We start from the raw sequence: 14,165 nt of genomic DNA, 5'->3' as shown, positions 1-14,165 counted from the left end.
TCTTTCTCTGGATGTGGATAGCATTTTCCATCATGAGTCTTTTGGAGTTGTCTTAGATCCCTGTGTTCCTGAGAAGAGCCAAGTTAATGAAAGTTAGTCATCACACAATGTGGCTGCTATTATGTACAATATTCTTCTGGTTCTGCTCACTTCACTCAGCATAAGTTCATATAAGTCTTTCCAGGTTTTTCTGAAGTGGATTGTTCTGAAGTAGACTGTTCTGAAGTGGACTGCTTATCATTTCTCATAGCGCAATAATATTCCATTACATGCATATACCACAACTTGTTGGGCCATTTCCCAACTGATGGTCATCCCCTCAATTTCCAAGAATTGCCATGTTCTTTGGCAAAGAATTGGAAATTGAGGGGATGCCCATCAATTGGGGAATGACTGAACAAGTTGTGGTATATGCATGTAATAGAATACTATTGTGCTGTAAGAAATGATGAACAGGTGGACTTCAGAAAAACCTGGAAATACTTATACGGTCTGATGCTGAGTGAAGTGAGCAGAACCAGGAGAACATCGTACACAGTAACAGCCACGTTGTATAATGACTAACTTTGATAGACTTAGCCCTTCTTAACAATGCAAGGATCTAAGACATCTCCAAAAGTCTCATGATGGAAAATGCTATCCACATCCAAAGAAAGAACTATGGAGTTTGAATGCAAATCGAAGCATACTATTTGCTCTTTTTTTTCTTGTTTTGTTTTGTTTCCTCTTTCTTGTGATTCTTTCTATTGGTTCTAATTCTTCCTTACAACATGACTAATGTGAAAATATGTTTAATAGAAATGTATATGTATAGCCTATATCAGGTTGTACTTTTTCTTGGGGAAAGAGTGGGGAGGGAGGGGGAGAAAAATTTAAAACTCAAAAGCTTATGGAAATGATTGTTGATAAATCAAAATAAATTAATAAAAAAAGAAAACTGAAAAAAAAGGAGAAACAAAAGAATTGCCATATTCTTAAGGGCATATGACATCTCATTGACTGAGAGATCTCTGAGTTTCTGAGTGGTCCATGAGGGAGGTGTGACTTCAGATGGTTGAAGGATTTTGACAAAGGCAGTCTAAAAAGACAAATGAGGACTTTTGAATGGCAGAATGGATATCTCTCTAGAGTGGTAAACATGTAGGGGAAGCAGGTCCCCACCACGTCCCTGATGTTCAGTGGTTGGCTCTCTCAAAGTTCCCTTTTGTACTCCTTATGCCCATGCACAGTTTCACAGGGCTCAGGTGTCTCTCAGTCAATCAGGTGTCCCTTATACATGCTGACAAATCATTCCATTAATGATATGTAGTCCTATCTACCAGGAACCAGAAAGTTTGCATAGTACCAAAGGTGCTATAGGAAAATTATTTCTTTTTTACTCCTCTGCCAAGATTCTCTTGATCAGGGTCAATATTTTGAGAACAAACTACTCAGGAAGGTGCTGGCCTGGCCATAACTCAATGGACATTTATAACCTAGCCCTCAGTATGGTTTTATAACTGTTTTCGTCTTTATGTTATTTGTTTCCCTGGAGTCCTTCCTAGAACAGCTGTATGAGCACTGTGTGGCCCCAGGAATTTCTTCCATAACAGTAGCCCTTCTCTGCAAAAAGGTGGTTTGCAGTTGCTGTGAACTCTATTTGATTTTTTTAATTGTATTTTTTCCAATTACATGTAAAGGCAAATTTTAACATTTTTTTAAAATTCTGAATTTTCTCCCTCCCTTCTTTACCTTCCCTATCCCTAAGACTGCAAGCAATTCAATGTTGGTTATATATGTGCAATCATGTAAAACATTTCCATATTAGTCATTCCATTTGGTTCTAATAACTTTCAGATTTGAGGCTGCTATCAATTTGGTGGATTCTTTTGTTGCGGGTTTTCATCTTGAGGAGTAAGGTATTCGTTAGCATAATAATAGGACAAATGCAAGTAAACTGGCAGCCAAATTTCCATGTTACAGCCTTTTTCTTTGGGGATTTCAGAGGCATGAGATTGCTGTTAGGCTGAATTGTCTCCCTTGGGTCCTTTCATTAATCCATACTTGCAGACAGAGAGTCATGAAATTTTAGGGCTTTGAGTATCTCGGCTTCCTGCCAGTTTATAATCTATCCCAGTAATATAATAAAAACTTTTTTTAAATCTATAAACCAATTACTGACTTTCCAAGATTGTTTGTGGGATTCTCTCTTTGGTTCTTTACCTTTTGACCATTTCCTTAGCATTTATCTCCACTAGAGGGCAGGTAAGGGGGATAAAAAGGAAATTCCTAAATAAAAGGTTTTATGGGATATGAGGATAAAGTAAGAGCTTTATATTTTTGTTATCGCTTCAACTTTTGTGCCCTCCCATCCTTTAGCAGAGATTCTTAACCAAGGGTCTGTGAACTTATTTTTTTTTTGTTACCTGTATTTGAATACAATTGGTTTCATTTGCATTTTAATTTAATTCATTAAAAAAATATTACTCTGAGAAGGGATCCATAGGCTTTACCAGGCTTCTCCACAACACACAAAGGTTAAGAATCCCTGCTTTATTGCATCCCATACATTCCTCCTAACAAAAAGATGGCTGTGTTCAATTTAGAAGTAACTCCCTACACGAGTTCTGAGGCTAGCTTTTCAGAGTCTGAAAAACCAGTTCCAGAATCAACTAAGTCTCATTTAAATACTGGAATGGAATTTTCCAGCATGATCTGGCTAGTTCTTCTAAGTCAACACTGTTAAGTGGGTGATCTCAGAACACTACCATTTACGTCCTTTCTGACATACTGTTTTTCTATTTTTGGACTACAGCGCAGTAGCAATATGTGATTTCCCCTCCCCCTCCCACCCCAGGAACTTAAGAATGTCCTATCTTCCCATTCCTTTAACCCTATACTTAAAGAATGCATCAAAATAACATTCAATTAACACTGTCTACTAGAAGTACCAACACAACTATTTTTCTTTTGTCACAACAAAGTTATGTTAAGCCCTTGGTACTGTCTCTATAGATGGGAATGGGGGGTGGTGGGGAATAGAGAAAGTAGGAAAAGCTGATAACATGCATTTTCTCTTGATGTTAATCTTACATGTTCTTTCACCTGGAAGTGAATTCCTCAAAATCAAGGGGCCAATAATTTACATAATGCTTTGTTATATAGGTGGAAACTTTCTTCATATTTCTCTGGGTCCTGTCCAAAACTGCATACCACACACATTAACCAGAGAACCGAAAGGAAGTACCTAGGCTCTTTAATTTAAAAAAAAAAAGAAGATTGGTGTGGTGTGAGGTGCAGTGCTGAACAGGGTGCCATTAGTGTAGCAGAAATTGATCAGGGTATCCCTAATTAATCCGGTCCTTCCAAACAGGTAATAGAGACTGGGAAGGTTTAGGTCTTGTTTCTTTCAGATTCTTAGTGGTTTCATTCACAGCTTGTAAAGGGTATGTGAATCCTTGAATGGTTCATATCCTGAGTAGCCTATTCACACCTTGAAAGGGGTTTCCCCCTTTTCAGACTTTGATGGGCTAATATAAAGGAATTGTAAATAATTCATGTTGTTTTTCTCCTTTAGTAAATAGAAAGAAGTGCCTCAGTGAATTTGATGGATAGAGACAGAGAGACACAAGAAGGATATCAGAGACACACAGAGAGAGAGAGAGAGAGAGAGAGAGAGAGAAGCACATTTATTTAATAAGTGCTTACTATGGACCAGGAAGTATCCAGAATTAAAACTGAATACTTCAAATTTGCTGAGATCCTCTGGAGAGATTTTGTACCCAGGATTGTATACCTTAGGTTGGAGACCTAAATTTTGGAGATCCACTATCTCAGAAGGAAATCTGGTCCCTACAGAGCTTCTCAGACCACATGGGGCTTTCTCCAAAGGGATTGAGAACCTGGGGTTCATTGGCAATCACCTCCTCACCCTTAAGTGAGAAGATAAATGGATATGGCTTGGTGCTCACAAACCAGCTCTGTGTGAGTGGCAAGGGTGGTGAACTTTGCTGTCTCCCTCTTCCACTAAGGGACCCCATCTTCTCTGGACTCACAGAGTGGGGTTTAATAATTGAATACCCCAAAAAGGAAAAGAAAATCATGATTTCTATCTCAGAAAAAAAGCTTAGTTCTAATAACTAATCCTACAGGGATTAGGGACCTGGGCTTTCTTGAAAGTTATCTCTTTACCCACTGATGAGAAATCAGACTATTTAGAATGAAAACTATCTCACAATTCTATTAGTTCATAAGACCATCCCTACTGTGGTCTGGACAAAATTTTCTTGGTGTCCCTTTCTACACAGGGCACACCAAAATTTCTCTTTGAGTCTTTGTACCATGCATAATCCCCTCTGAAGTTTAGGCAAATTTCCCAGGTGCTTATTTCAAAGAACACATGAAATATCCCCCAATGGATCCCTGCTACTGCAAGGACACTTTTATTAGAAGAATTCCAGACTCAGCTAATAACTGGACAATAGGCTCAGTTAGACATAATAGAAACAAGATCAAGTGAGCCTTAAATAAGAATGAGACTTCCAAGAAAAGAGTTTAAATACTAATCCCTATCAGTGTTTAACCTGTATCCCTACAATATATTTAATATATCCCTACAAATAAGGCAAGAATTCTAGGTCTGCTTAAAGGTAACAAACATTTATGACCTACATAGTATATCTGACCTAGGCTAACTGCTAGGCACCAGTATTTTAGGGAAGCAAATGCCATGCTTCTCAAACTCTTTCTTCAAAAATCTCTTCCATATGTCCCTAATTCTCCATTCCTTCTGGCACCATCTTAGTTTAGGTTTTCATTATGTTAATAACTGCAAATTATATTTTTATAATGTCTTACAAGCTACAAAGTGCTTTGTTATTTATTATCCCTTTTGGTCCTCACAATAACCCTGGGAAAAAGGCAAGGTAGTTCTCGTCTTCTCTTCCTAGACGAGAAAATTGAGATTTCTAGGGGCAAAATGACTTGCCTCAAAGTTACCCAGTAAATGGCAGAACCCAAGTCTCCTGACTTCAAATCAAATATTATTTCCATAGTATTCCCTGCATAGCTGAACCATTGAAGCAGCCCTGGATATGGTCTCATAGATTCTAATTTCTCCCTCACCTCTGCAATCCAACCCACATTCAGTTACCAGGATAATCTTTGTGAAATCCAGATTTCAATATTTTGTTGCACTGCTCAAAATCTTTCAATGATTCTCCATTATCTACAGGATAAGGTTAAAACTCTTTAGCCTGGCATCCAAAGCTAGGCTATAATTTGGCCCCACTTTGTCCATCAACTTTGTTTCCCAATAAGACTACTCTGCAATTTTTTTTTTCACTATTCCCTAAACTATCTTTATTGATTTCTGACTCCTGCAGTTTTCCGAATTAAAATCCTCTCTAGTATTGAAATATTTCCCTATGTACATTGTTTAGTCCTACCTTCTTCACAAGGCTGTATCCAAACATTCAAGTCCACTTGGATCTCCCCTTTCTTTAAACTCCATAGCATTATATGCTTAACTTTGAGAGACCACTCAGATGATCGCACAGGAGCAAGGGCACTCACTCTTCTTTGTCCTGTACTCAGACTATTTTTCAAGACTGAAGCTCAGGAATTCCATATTTCACCTTGGCATTGCACCATCCAACCATTCCTGGCACTTGTCTCCTGGTAACATGGGACAAGCTTGTGCCAGTCCTTTTGTTGGTGGCCATCCTCTCAGATACAGAATCTTCTACCATTGTTGCTCTAGGGATGCTGCTGACATAGTACTTGAAAGCTTCCCAGGACCTCTAGAACTTTCAGACTTTTAGCCCCCATATCCACCATGGAATAATGACCTAAGATCCAGAAAGAACAAACAGAAAAAATTAGGAATTGAAAGGCAATTAGAGTGAGGAGATAGAAAGAGAGCTTCCAGGTGTCCTCAATTAATTCAAGTCTCAGCCCAAACAAATTACATTTCTGTATATTGAAAAGTTTTATGGATGGGATTGAGGGATTGTGGAAAATAGAATTGGAGAGAGGCAAATGTTCTGGTTTTTCAGAAGGGGAGGAAAGTGGTTTCTTTGGATTATAAGTCAGTGAACTAGATGAATTAATGAAAAAAAAGTTATTTAGTGTTTACTATGTGCCAAACACTCTGCTAATCAATGAGGACACATATACAAAGCCCTCCAGAAACTTATATTCCCTCTTTAGTCTGGCTTCCAACCTCATCATCAACTAAAACTGCTCTTTCCAAAGTTATTAATAGTGATTTCTTAATTATAAAATCTATTGACCTTTTTTAAATCATCCTTCCCGATCTCTCTAGAGCATTTGACATTGCTCCTCCTGAATCATCTCTCCTGTCTAGGTTTTTGTGACACTGCTTTCTCTTGGTTTTCCTTTTATCTGTCTGACCATTCTCTTGGGCTCCTTTTCAGGATCTTCATCCAGGCTCACCAATTTTGGGTGTTTCCCTAAGTTCTGTCCAGGACCCTTTTATCTTTTGTCACCGAACTCACTCACTTGGTGATTTCATCAGTTCCCACCGATTCAATTATTATCTCTATGCAGATGATTCCTAGATCTGTACAGTCAGCCTTCGCCTCTCTCCTATCCCGCATTATCAACTGCCTATTGGCAATTTCCAACTGAATGTCCCACGGGCATCTCAACTGCAACATGTTCAAAACAGAAGTCGTTATATTTCTCCTTAAATCCATACCTATTCTTAACATCCAAATTATGGTCAGTGACATCACAGGCCTTCCAACACCCATTTTTGTACCCTTTGTGTCCTCCTCATCTCTTTACTCTCATTCACCACACCGATCTAGTCCATTACCAAATCTTTTCATTCCTTATGTAGTCAGTCAGCAAGTTTCTCTGTGGAGGCCATAACCTCAGAGTTATCTCCTCTACTCTATACTCTGCATGGGCAGCTAAGTGGTACGGGGGGAGAGCACTGGGCTTAGAATCAGGAAGACTTATCTTCCCAACTTCAAATCCAGCTTCAGACTTACTAGCTTACTTACTAGCTGTGTGACCCTGGGCCAGTCACTTACTCAGTTTGTCTTAGTTCCTCATCTGTAAAATGAGCTGGAGAAGGAAATGGCAAACCACTCCACTATCTATGCCAAGAAAAGCCCAAAATGGAGTCACAAAGACTTGGCAGCTAGGTGGCACAGTGGATGGAGCACCGACCCTGAAGTCAAGAGGACCGGAGTACAAATCTGGCATCAGATCAAATACTTGTCACTTACTAGCTGTGTGACCCTGGGCTAGTCACTTAACCCCAATTGCCTAAAAAATAAAAATTTCAAATTTAAAAAATTAAAAAAAAAAAACAAAGAGCTGGACACAACTGAACAACAACACTCTAATCAATTGCCAAGTCCTGTCAATTCCAAACTTACAGTATCTCTTGCATCTGTTCCATTTCTCCATTAACAAAACCACTATATTGTAATGCTTACATTAGCCATTCAAATCAACCCACTAAAGCCTTAGACCAAGGTAGCATGTAGAGAACAGGCAGCAAAAGCTGGGCTCAGAACCAGGAAGATATGTTCAGGTTCATTGTCTGAAATAGGCTGTGTGAGTAATCATTTAACTTTGCAGGGCCCCAGGAAATTACAGAGGATGTGCTGATTTGTATTAGTAGCAGAATTTCCTCACCAGTAACTCCATACACTGATGAAATAACATATCTAGTTAAAAAAAGAAGAAATAGGCCAAACCCAAAAGAACTTTAATTAAAAAATGAATAATAATAATGGCTGACACTTATATAACACTTTAAGGTTTGCAAAGCTCATTAATTCATTCCTAAAGTACATTTTCTTGATCATGTAGTGGGAGCAATATCTTACCCACTCAACTGATATGAAAGGCTAGTTTTTCCTCTTTGATGCACATATTTGTTGAACATACTTCTCTTTTTTTGCAGGGGGGGGGTAGGTAATGGAGTTAAGTGACTTGCCCAGGGTCACACAGCTAGTAAGTGTCTAAAGTCATATTTGAACTCAGGTTCTCCTGACTCCAAGTCCAGAGCTCTATCTACTGTGCCACCTAGCTGCCCTGAACATACTTCTCTTGCTATGGTTAAGTAAATCCTTTGGTTAACTTTTGAATTGTCCATATATGTCTCATATCACTCCAATCTTAAACATAAACTATGGGATAGGGGGCAGAGCAGGGAGGAGAGAAGGGAGTGGTTAATTAAACTTAAAAATATATATGTTTTTTGAGAGCTGGTTGTTAAAACATTTAGCAGTATGCACCTAGCCCAGAACAATTTGCATAGTCAGTAGGAAACTGAATGATCCTCTTGATGTCGGAGTGCAAAGGAAGGTGAGCCCAAATTGGGTTCCATGGTTTTGGGGATGCCTTTAGAGATGATGGTTGCTGACTATGAGGTATCTCCCACCCCTGAACAATTAGAGAATAAACTGTTAGATTGCTATTTAAGGAGAGATTGATGTGAATATGTTCTGTGTCATGGAAACCATCTTGAAAAAAATTGCAGCCAACCTTTGACAGTTAAATTTGTATAATTTCTTGTATTTGAGGTTGACAGTGTTCTCCAGGATCACCACCTTGTAGCCTTGAGTCTGGGTCAGGGCTTATTTTCTTCATCTCCTTAGACTTTAATTTTGGGATAGCTGTGAAAACTGTGCTTAAGCAACTCCTTAAAACTTTTAATGTAAAGGTGGTCATTGGGAGCTGTGCCACATGGACTTTGTTGAAAGATTGTTGTTCAGTTGTATCTGACTCTTCGTGACTCCATTTTGGGCTTTTCTTGGCAGAGATACTGGAATGGTTTGTCATTTCCTTCTCCAGATCATTTACAGATGAGGAAACTGAGGCAAGCAGGGTTAAGTGACTTACCCAGGGTCACACAGCTAATACGTGTCTGAAGCCAGATTTGAACTCAGAAAGATGAGTCTTCCTGACTTCAGGACCAGCACTCTATCCACTGCACCACCTAGCTGCTTTGTTAAAAGTACTTGAAAGGAAATTGCTTACTTTTCCTTAAAGGAACCTAGTGACTTTTCTGAAATTGGGATATGGACAGATGTGCCAATTGCACCTCAGTTTATTTGTTGGGGGCAGGAGGAGCTGCATCAGTTTACAGAATTTAAAAGGCAAGACTATTTCCACTCATACAGTGAAATGCAACTCTCTCTTGCTCTCTCTCTGTGTCTCTGTCTCTCTCTTTCATCCTCCTCCTCCCCTTCTCTATTTCTCTCCGCGTCTCTCTCTCCCCCTTCCCCTCTCTCTTTCTCTCTCTCTCTCCCTTTCCTTCCCCTCCTTCCCTCCCTCCTTCTCTCCCTCCCCCACTCTCCTCTTCCCCTCCTCCTCTTTCTTCCGTTTTTCCTTCTTTCTCACCTCCTCCACCCTCCCTCATTTCCAGTGAGGGCCCCTGCAGAGCTCAGCCCACAAGCACCCTTCTCCACACCGACAGGAATACTACTGCTTATCCATGACAGAGCACACATACTGGCCCAGAGGAATCCCTGCCTTGTTTTTATATTTCTACCCCATCATGGGGGGCAGTGGGAGTGCTCTCGAGGCAAATCCCAGCAGGGGCAGCACCCTTTGTACTCCCGCCTCACCAAAGGGATGCAGAGGAAATGCAGGCTTACGGTATAGAGGAACAGAGTCAGGTTCATGCCACGGGTTGGGGGACAGTCAGACACCAGCAGTGGCTGTATAGGCCTATAGTGATGCCTTGCCCTGACATAGGGAAGGTGAGTTAGGCTCTGGTCTAGAGGCCCAAAATCATGCCCCAGGGGTGGCAGTTATCCTGCCCTGTGACAGTGCTCAGGTTGTAGAACAGGGGTTTATCAATTGACCTTGGCAGAGTGGGCAGCAGCTGTGGGCAGCAGCTATGGGCCACAGTGACAGTGGGAGTGGACAGTGGCACTAGCCCCAGTAGCACTAGCTGGAAAGATAGATTTGGGGCTCGGGATTGGGCAATGGCATGGGCAGTGGTAAAAGCAAATTTACCAAATTTCCTTACCGAAATTTAGAACTAATAGAACCCTCCCACATTGCTGCCATTACCACTCCCTGGGAGGACCAGGGGGTGTCATTCTTGGGAGAGAAATTGCTTTCTCCAACAAACAGAAGTGAAAGTGCCCACCCAGCCCTCACAGCAAAAAAGGTGGTGTTAGTCTCCCAAAGTCCTAGAAAGGAGCAAAGATTTATTATTATCCCTACCCCCGGCGTCAGGGCAAAGATTTGTTATTATTCCTACCCCCATCCAGGGATGGGGAGGTCCTGGCCAGTGGGCCAGGGAGCACTAAATGGAGCAGTGCTAGAGGGCAGCTCACCCGACCCATACCGAGGGTCAGTGTCTAAGCAGGAATTGTCATCATCTTCAGAGCAGTCCTTGTATTCCTGATCTTGGGAACTGCAATGATTTGGCATCACCTACCATGAGGACTAGATCATTTCAATCTAGGACTTGGTCCTTCCAAGGTGTATATCTGTGTGTATTCGGAGGGAGCTTGGAACTTTGGTCTTCATTTTCCCATATTCAGTCATTCCTTTAGGGTGCAATTAGATTGTTTTTGTTATCTTTCAGTTTCTTGTCCTTTTTTTCTTGTTGTCTTTCAGAGCTTAAGTTGCTTATACATCCAACGTTAGGGTTGACCAGAATTAGCCCTAAAGTCACTTAAGGGGTGAAAAGCCCTATCAAAGACCTTAAGGACCTTACCACCAAGGGATGTGGTATGGTAGGAGCAATATCCCCCTGGAATATATTTCATGTCCTCCTCCAACTCCGTGCCCCATGCAATTAATTTAGCTTTCTTTAAAAGGTATGGAAACTGTCCTTGATATTTTACTGGCTCGGGGGACTAAAGATTTGGGCCTTTGATATGACCTACTCGTTGCCTGAATACAAAACAGCCACAAGGAACTCTGGTCTCTCTCAGAGGTTTGGCTGATGGACCATCATGGGCAACTCAGAAGCAGAGAAACTTTGCTCAAGTGAATCAATTCATGGTGTACTTAATGCATTATCAACAACTAGGTGGTGCAGCAGATACAATGCTAGACCTGGAGGTAGGAAGACCTGAGTTCAAATCCAGATTCAGACACTTACTAGCTGTGCATTCATTGAACCGCTGTCTGCCTTAGTTTCCTCATCTGTAAAATAAGGATAATAATAGCACCTACCTCCCAAGCTTGTTATGAAAATTAAATGAAATAGTAATTATAAAGCACTTTATTGTATAGCATATTATATTATATATTGTATGTATCATATATTATATATAGTGTGTTATATATACTATGTATAACTGTGTTGTGTATTATATATTATCGTTTGCATTATGTATTAATGTATTATAGTATTATATATTAATATAGTATATATTATTGTTTATATTATGTATTAATATATTATATGTTATTATTTGTACTATGTATTAATAGATTATATTATTATATATTAATATATGAAATATAATATTATATATTATTGTATGTATATTTTATATATCATATATATCATTTATGTGCTAGATACGTGATTATATAATTATACAGGATGCATCTATTATATATAATGTTATTATATAGCACAGTGCCTGGCACATAGTAAGCACTGTGTAGTTTTTGAATATCCATCTGATGCTGTGCTGAAGTAAATCTCCTTTTAACTGCTGAATGAACTAAAATTGTCTTGTTTCATTCCAGTGTTGAACACAAACCACCACCTAACTTCTATTCAATAAACTCCAGCGGCTCCTTGTTACCTTTAGGAGCAAATATAAACCCCTCTGTTTGGCATTTATAGCTTTTCACAACCAAATCCCAATTTACCTTTCCAGCCTTGTTACACATCACTTCTTTCCATGCACTCTATGATCTGGCCATACTAGCTGCCTTGCTGTTTTTCATACAATCCATCTCCTGTAATACCTATACATGGGACCTACACTAACAATGGATGGCCAACTTTCTGGTGATAAACATATTCATGCTTATCTAGGATTGGTTCCCAGATCACCATTACACTGACTGTCACCAAAACTATACTAAGGTTTTTTCAAGTACAGCAGGCCCTGACAAAGTCTGCACTCCATTGGCACAGCCTTCGAGAACCCTGGGTCACTCCAGCTCTAGGATGAGTCATCAGAGTAGGATGATAGAAGAAGTGGTATTTTTAAGTAAGTGGAAAAGTTTAAATGGCTAAGTAATCAAGCTATGAAAGGCAAAGGAGAACTAGAAAGAACGGCGATTCCTTGTCTTAATAGAGACGCTCTACACTATAATTTATCTGTCTTTTTGGTTTCCTCTATCCATATCCTGCATTAGTCACTACCCCATCTGCTATTGTCCAATCAACATATATACAGATTAAAGTGGATCTACATTTCTGGCTTCTCTCTCTAGAGCTCACTCATGAGCTCTTATTCAGTATTCACTTATGCAGTATACTACTTCAGCTTCAGAAGATCTATGATTTCAGTCCATGTTGGTACTCCCATCTCCCATCTCTGCCAATGTAGACTGCAACTCCTAAAAACTTGGGCAGACAATTTCCTAAAAAATTGAAAAAAAATTGAAAAAGTTGAAAAAAAATTTGCTAGGTTCATACGTCATAGGATCATACAGATGGAAGCTGAATCACCTAGATTTAGAAACTCAGAGTCCATCTAGACTCTTCGTTTTGCAGATGAGGAAACTTGGAGGTTATGTGACTTGTCCAAGGTCACACAGTAAGAATCAGAGGTGAGATTTGAATCCAGGTCCTATACTACTCATTCCAGCTTGGTAGGACCTATTAAGGTTCACTCTGCTGGCAAAGTCTTAAAGAACCCAGGGTTACCTCCACACTCAAATAAAAGGTTGGAAAATGACTTTATTGGAGGATTTTACACATGACACATTTGCAAATAAAGTATATTCTCTATTATTCATATTGAAAGGGGGATGAATAATCCCAGAAATAGATTTTATAATACAAAAATATTTTTGACTTTTAGAATACACTGTATACTTTTTTGGGGAAGAGAAGACAAAATTATTTTAAAAATTGTCTTTAAATACCTGAGCACATACCATCTTGGTTAGTAACAGAACCCTGAAGTTTTCTTGACAGTGGGAAAAAGTTGACCTAAGCTAAAAAATATATATACCTGGGTAATTGAAATTTGGTAATGTCAATACTTTAAAAACTTGTCATTTCAACCATGTAGATACCACCTTCAGACTGATCCTCTCTAACCTATTAGAAGGCCTTCTAGAGTTGCTGTGGCTGAAAAATTCATTGCCCTGTGGTTGATCTATTAATGGAACCTCTCCGAATTTAGCTGGACTGATCTTTGAATGACAAGATGATCACTGTCAACAGACTCAAACTCAAAACCTTTCTAGTTTGGTAGGACTCACCTGAGTTTGGACTTTGGTGTTAATAGTCTTTGAGAATTCAGAGTCATCTCAGTGCTCTAAAGAGGCAACAGAGTAGGACTTTAGTGGAAATTATTTAATAGTCAGTAGGGGGGGATGTACCATAATTTTAATTAATTTTAAGTTAGTCTTACTGGGAAGTACAAACTTCATAAATTATGATTTCTTGAACTATGGGATTCAGGTGTTTTGTTTGGTCATGATTTTCAAGGAGTCTGATGCTTCCTAAATTATTGTATTCTCAACCTTTTTCCCAGGTCAATTTTTTTAATTGTAGAAAACATACATTTTCTTCTTATTTTTAAAAAAAAACTATTTTGGCTTTATTCTAATATTTCTTGTTGTTTTATGGGATCATTGAATCCTATTTGCTCTACTCTGTTTTTGAGGGAGTCTACTATTTGGGTATGGTTTTTATCCTTTTTTTTTTTTTGCTGTTTATTTTCCTTTCAAATTTTCCTTCTCAAAATCTTATTTTTTACCCTTATTTAGTTTCTAATTAATTTTGAATCTTGTTTCATTTTTCTTCCAGATTCTATTGAAGTTCTTGTGGCCAGGCCATTTTTTTTCTTCTGAGGCTCTGCTTAGGGTTACTCTCTTCTTTTGGGTTTACCTCACAGGCTTTTCTTACACCAGGGGTATCAAATTCAGATAGAAATAGGGGGTCACTACACCATATATAAGGATCCTTATGGAGTTCATCTTGACTTAGATAACCACATATTAAGATTATCTATGTTCTATTGTATTTTTATTTATTT

The sequence above is a fragment of the Vombatus ursinus genome, unplaced genomic scaffold (assembly GCF_900497805.2).
Source record: "Vombatus ursinus unplaced genomic scaffold, bare-nosed wombat genome assembly UNPS02014830.1, whole genome shotgun sequence".
In the NCBI taxonomy this organism is placed as follows: Eukaryota; Metazoa; Chordata; class Mammalia; order Diprotodontia; family Vombatidae; genus Vombatus; species Vombatus ursinus.
Note: the sequence above shows the minus strand (reverse complement) of the source record.